Raw genomic sequence first — 7048 nt, 5'->3', positions numbered from 1 at the left:
ATATATATATATGTCGTACCTAGTAGCCAGAACGCATTTATCAGCCTACTATGCAAGGCCCGATTTGCCTACTAAGCCAAGTTTTCATGAATTAATTGTTTTTCGACTACCTAACCTACCTAACCTAACCTAACCTAACTTTTTCGGCTACCTAAACCAACCTAACCTATAAAGATAGGTTAGGTTAGGTTAGGTAGGGTTGGTTAGGTTCGGTCATATATCTACGTTAGTTTTAACTCCAATAAAAAAAAAATTGACCTCATACATAATGAAATGGGTAGCTTTATCATTTCATAAGAAAAAAATTAGAAAAAATATATTAATTCAGGAAAACTTGGCTTATTAGGCAAATCGGGCCTTGCATAGTAGGCTGAGAAGTGAGTTCTGGCTATTAGGTACGACATATATATATATATATATATATATATATATATATATATATATATATATATATATATATATATATATATATATATATATATATATATATATATATATATATATATATATATATATATATATATATATATATATATATATATATAGGGGGTACCACCTCTGGTGCAATTATAGGGACCCATAGCCTCAGAGAAGGGAACACAGAGCATTCAGGGAAAAACTTGCCATTTAACTCTGAATACGTAAGAGTGTTCGCTTCTCCTACCATCCCCTTTTTTATGGTGTACACTTTATTATGCAAGGTTATACAGTTACACATATATATATATATATATATATATATATAAGGGGACAATGTCTTTGATATATATATATATATATATATATATATATATATATATATATATATATATATATATATATATATATATATATATATATATATATATATATATATGAGAGAGATACAATACTAAATGCAAACACAGTAACCCTTCAGAGCCTTGAGGTATTGTGTATAAAAGTAGGAACACTGAGTGGGCTCACTCGGTGAGCTGCTTGATCTTTTATGACGTTACGGATCTCAGTAAAACATTTATAGCAAGAGGAGCCGGTTCCTGTTCTCTAGCGTGTACCCTGCTGGCCAGATCCCAAGAATATTTTGTCTTGGAAACCATTTGTTCATTGTAGAGCTTATTTTGGAATACCGGCGTGTATTATTACCCATCCAGTCCCTGAGGGTTCCTATACTTTTGGATGTTTACTCACCAAGTTGTGCTTGCAGGGGTTGAACTCTGGCTTTTTGGTCTCGCCTTTCAACTGTCAATCAACTGATGAACAGATTCGTGCGCCTGCTGGGCTCTATCATATCCACATTTGTAACTGTGTATGTAGTCAGCCTCCACCACATCACTTCCTTGTGCATTCCATCTGTTCACTACTCTAACACTGAAAAAGTTCTTCTAATGTCTCTGTGAGTCATTTGGGTACTCAGTTTCCACCTGTGTCCTCTCGTGCGCATGCCACCCATGTTAAACAGTTTATCTTTATCTACCCTGTCAATTCCTTTCGGAATTTTGTAGTAGTGATCATGTCTTCTCTTACTCTTCTGTCATCCAATGTCGTGAGGTGCATTTCATGCATCCTGTCCTCATAACACATGCTTCCTACTTCTGTAACAAGCCTAGTAGCATTCCTCTGAACTTTTTCAAGTTTCGTCTTATGCTTGACAAGGTACGGGCTCCATGCTGGGGCCGCATACTCTAGGATTGGCCTTACATACGTAGTGTACAAAGTTCAGAAAGATTCCTTACATCTCCCATTCTGTATCTAGTGTCTGGTCTCCTATTTCCTCCCCTGGTTTCATTACCTTTCATTTACTCGGGTTTAAGTTTAGTAGCCACTTGTTGGACCATTCATTCAGTTTGTTTAGGTCATCCTGTAGCCTCATACTATCTTCTTTCGTCTTAATCCTCCCCATAATTTTTGCATATTCAGCATACATTGAGAGGAACGAGTCTATTCCCTCTGGCAGATCATTTATATATATCAGGAACAGTATAGGTCCAGGAACTGATCCCTGAGGGACTCCACTAGTGACATCTCGACACTCCGAGACCTCACCCCTTTGTTACACGAGTGTACGTGCATGTGTGTCTGTGTGTGTTTGTGTGTGAGTGTGTTTTGGGGCTTGGGGTAAGCGTGGAGCGGTCATTTAAGGATTATGATTATGTCACACTTCCCCCTTATCTTTCACACTGCCCCATGACTGTCACGCTGCCTGTCACACTGCCCCCTTGTCTGGCACACTACTCCCTTGTCTGTCACACTGCCCCCCTTGTCTGGCACACTGCCCCTTGTCTGTCAGAGTATCCAATTGTCTGTCAGAGTATACAATTGTCTGTCACACTGCCCCTTTGTCTGTCACACTGACCCCTTGTCTGTCACACTGACCCCTTGTCTGTCACACTGGACCCATGACTGTCACACAACTCCCTTGTATGTAACAATACCCCTTTGATAGTCACACTGTTACTTTTTTGTCACACTGCCCCCTTGGCTGTCACACACTGCCCCCTTGTTTATCACACTACCCACTTGTCTGTCACTCAGACTCATTGTATGTTACAATGTCCCCTTCTCTGTCACACTGACCCCTTGTCTGTCACACCACCCATTTGTCTGTCACACTACCTTCTTGTCTGTCACACTGACCCCTTGTCTGTCACACTGCCCTATTGTCTGTCACACACTGCCACCCTTGTCTGTCACAATTTCCCTTTGTCTGTCACGCTGGCCCCTTGTCTCTCACATTGCCCCCTTCTCTGTAACACTTCCCATAATCTGTCACACCACCCATTTGTCTGTCACACTACCTTCTTGTCTGTCATACTGTCCCCTTGTTTGCCAATTGCCCTCTTGAATATCACACTGCCCTCCTGTCTGTCATACTGCCCTTTTGTCTGTCACACTGACACCTTGTCTGTCACACTGTTCATTTTCTGTCACACTGCACCCTTGGTTGTCACACTGCTTCCTTATCTGTCACACTTCCCTATTGTCTGTCACACAGTGCCACCCTTGTCTTTCACACAGTGCCACCCTTGTCTTTCACACAGTGCCACCCTTGTCTGTCACACAGTACTCTTGTCTGCCACACTGTACCCTTGTCTGTCACTCTGTACCCTTGTCTGTCACATTGTACCCATGTCTGTCACTCTGTACCCTTGTCTGTCACACTGTACCCTTGTCTGTCACACTGTACCCTTGTCTGTCACACTGTACCCTTGTCTGTCACACTGTACCCTTGTCTGTCACACTGTACTCATGTCTGTCACACTGTACTCTTGTCTGTCACACTGTACCCTTGTCTGTTACACTGTACCCTTGTCTGTCACACTGTAATCTTGTCTGTCACACTGCTCCCTTGTCTGTCACACTGCCCTCTTGTCTGTTACACTGTCCCCTTGTCTGTTACACTGTCCCCTTGTCTGTCACACTGCCACCTTGTCTGTCACACTGCCACCTTGTCTATCACACTGCCCCCTTTTCTGTCACTCTGCCCTCTTGTCTGTTACACTGTCCCCTTTGTCACACTGCCACCATGTCTGTCACACTGCCCCCTTGTCTGTATCACTGCTCCCTTGTCTGTCACACTGCCTCCTGGTCGAACACACTACCCCCCTTTTCTCTCTTTCTACCCCTTTGTCAATAACACTACACCCTTGTCTGTTAAACTGTCTTCTTGTCTGTTACACTGCCCCCCCCCCCCTTGTCTCTCATACTGACCCTGTGGGAAAATCTGACTCAAAATATTAATGATGATAAAAATAAATTTCAACAACTTCGAAGGACCACCTTTCAGATAAAAGGGAAATAAAATTAATAAATAAATTGGAAGTAAACCATTGAGCCAGTACCTACGGATCTATTGTATAATAAATCATGAAATATTAAAACAATAAATGGACTGTAAAAAGAAATGAAATATTGAGCAGACTCGCACCACAAACTTTGGAGGGGTTAATTTGAATAAGAAGTCAATGCACTTCTACTACAAATACTGCGACATTAATATACATCACATGGTAAAGAATATATATTGAGTATTAGATCTGATATTGAAGATCATCAAATAAATGATAATTAATGTTCTATTAAACTACTAGAAAAAAATTAGCAGCTTATTTGTATGGAGAAATATAGCATGACTCTGGCAATAATCGTCACTGAAACTTGTTGCATCAGGATATCCTAGGAACACGTGACCGAGGCAGAGGCTTATCTCCTTTCTTGCCAATAAGACAGGCTGAAATACGGGCAGTATGTAAATACTATCAAAAAGGATGTTATACCACACATATTTCTAAATAAAATGTGAGAACACCCTGAAATAAATCTTACTTTTTATTTTTAGTTGTCATATAGTATGACGACAAATGTCCTATCTAAAATTAGTTTGTGATCACAAACAACAAAAGTAAATAGGAACTTAATGTTTGCCGATACTGGTGTCTGAGAAATGATGAAGCTGCTCCGACACTCTGACGTCTGCAGTAGCAAGGATGACGCAATTACGAGGAGGTAATTATAGCGAGCTTACAGACACTCTCTCTATCTCTGAGAACAATGGCTGCTTCTCTTTCCCTTCTCTGTCTCGCCCACGCATGCGCAGTAGCACGGAGTGTTGGAATGGAGGAAATAACTCCTATAATTTGCCCAACTATAGGAGATAATAAAAACAAGGTTTATCATAAGAAAGCTAATATATATTAAATTCTCGCCATGTAACAATTTATATGAAACGATGTTCGCTTAGATGAAAAGGTTATGGGGGAAATTCTTTCCTCCAAGAATACTCTGTGATAACAGCTTCGTAACTGGATAGTGATCACACCAAATATCGCTATATCGCTTGATCAATGATGAATATATTATCAGCTAATAATTCTTGTTACAAAATCTATATAAATAAAAATGGAAATGCTCGTTTGTTCTAAATCGCTAATCTCTGAAAGTTCTTCACCGATTGCTTTGAAATTTTCACACAACGTTCCATTCGCATCCGAGCAGGTTTTTATATACATACCATATTGATGTCACGTCTGTGATGGGGAAAAAACATGATTTTTTTGAAAAACTGTGTTTTTCATGTGTTTTTAATGTGAGAGAAATTTTCGAAACCTCTTTACCGATTTCTTTGAAATTTTGACGCGACGTTACATTCGAATAGGCGGGTATTTTTATATATCTACTATATACACGGCTCACCTGTGACAGGAATTTTTATTTTTTTTTAAACAGTGCCATCTGTTGGACATAAGAGCAACACACGTTGTAATCTCCGAAAGTTCTTCACCGAGTGCTTTGAAATTTTGACACAACATTGCATTCGAATAGGCGCGTCTTTTTATATACCTACTATATAGATGCCACACCTGTAACAGGTAACCCAGGAAACCATTTTAGGTTGCCACAACGTATCTGGAAAGTATTGGCAACGTTTGTTTTCACGCATTAGATGCGTAATTTTGTGTGGAGTTAAATAAGTTTCTAAAACGTATTGCACGAAACGTTGGATAAAAAAAAATTGAAACCTTGTGGCATCCTTAAATGTTTCATAATCGTAGTTTTTTATTGCTGTTATTTATATAAATGTACAAATATAAAAGTATATTTCTACATTTAGTAAAATGAAACAGGGTCATAATAAAGGTTAATTCATCATTTTTACTCATATTCTTAGGAAGAGGTCGAGGAGGAAGAATTCCAGGTAAGAGGATGAGGTCGAGGAGGAAGGAGGAGGAGATCGAGGAGGAAGGAGGAGGAGCAGAGCAAGGAGGAAGAAGGAGGAGGAAGGAGGAGGAGGAGAGCAAGGAGGAAGGAGGAGGAGGGCGAGGAGGAAGGAGGAGGAGGAGAGCAAGGAGGAAGGAAGAGGAGGGCGAGGAGGAAGGAGGAGGAGCAGAGCAAGGAGGAAGGAGGAGGAGGAGAGCAAGGAGGAAGAAGGAGGAGGGCGAGGAGGAAGGAGGAGAGCAAGGAGGAAGGAGGAGGAGGGCGAGGAGGAAGGAGGAGGAGGCCGAAGAGGAAGGAGGTGGAGGAAGGAGGAGGAAGGAGGAGGAAGGAGGAGGGTAAAAAGGAGGAGGGCGAGGAGGAAGTAGGAGGAGAGTGAGGAGGAGGAGGGCGAGAACGAAGGAATAGGAGGGCGAGAACGAAGGAATAGGAGGGCGAGGAGGAAGGAGGAGAGCGAGGAGAAAGAAGGTGGAGGAAGGAGGAGGAGGGCAAAGAGGAAGGAGGAGGAGAGTGAGGAGGAGGAGGGCTAGAAGGAAGGAATAGGAGGTCGAGTAGGAAGGAGGAGGAAGGAGGAGGAGAGCGAAGAGGAAGGAGGAGGAGGGCGAGAAGGAGCGAGGAGGAAGGAGGAAGAATTCCAGGTAAGAGGATGAGGTCGAGGAGAAAGGACGAGGTCGAGGAGGAAGGAGGAGGAGAGCGAGGAGGAAGGAGGAAAGAGGAGAGCTAGGAGTAGGAGGGCGAGAAGAAAGGAATAGGAAGTCGAGGAGGAAGGAGGAAGAGGGCGAGGAAGAAGAAGGAGGAGAGCGAGAAGGAAGGAATAAGAGGGCGAGGAGGAAGGCAAGGAGGAGCAGGGCGAGGAGGAAGGAGGAGAAGGGCAAAAAGGAAGGAGGAGGAGGGCGAAAAGGAAGGAGGAGGATGTTAAAGAGGAGAATAAGGAGAAGAACCAGGAGAAAGGAGGAGTAGGAGGTCGAAGAGGAAAAAGGAGTTGGTAAGGTAGGAAGGTTGTGGAGGAGGAGGTCGAGGAGGAGGAGATCGAGGAGGAAGGAGGAGATCAAAGAGGAAGGAGGAGGAGGAGGTCGAGGCAGAGGAGGAAGGAGGATGGAAAAGAGAAAGGAGTAGGTCTAAGAGGAAGGAGGAAGAAGGGGGAGAGGAAAGGAGGAGGGGGGAAGGAGCAGGACGTCTGGGGGGGGGGGGGGAAAGGGGGGAATTAGATAATGGAGGAGAAGAGGAGGGGGAAGAATAGCAGGGGTAGGAGTAGTACAGGTAAGAGGGGGGAGGGGGAAGAGGAGGAGGAGTAAGAGAAGGGGAAGAGGAGGGGGAAAGGGTAGGGGGAAGAGAAGGGGGGATGAGGTGGAAGGAGAAG

The sequence above is a fragment of the Procambarus clarkii genome, chromosome 15 (genome assembly GCF_040958095.1).
Source record: "Procambarus clarkii isolate CNS0578487 chromosome 15, FALCON_Pclarkii_2.0, whole genome shotgun sequence".
Classification (NCBI taxonomy): Eukaryota; Metazoa; Arthropoda; class Malacostraca; order Decapoda; family Cambaridae; genus Procambarus; species Procambarus clarkii.
This window is presented reverse-complemented; position numbering follows the sequence as displayed.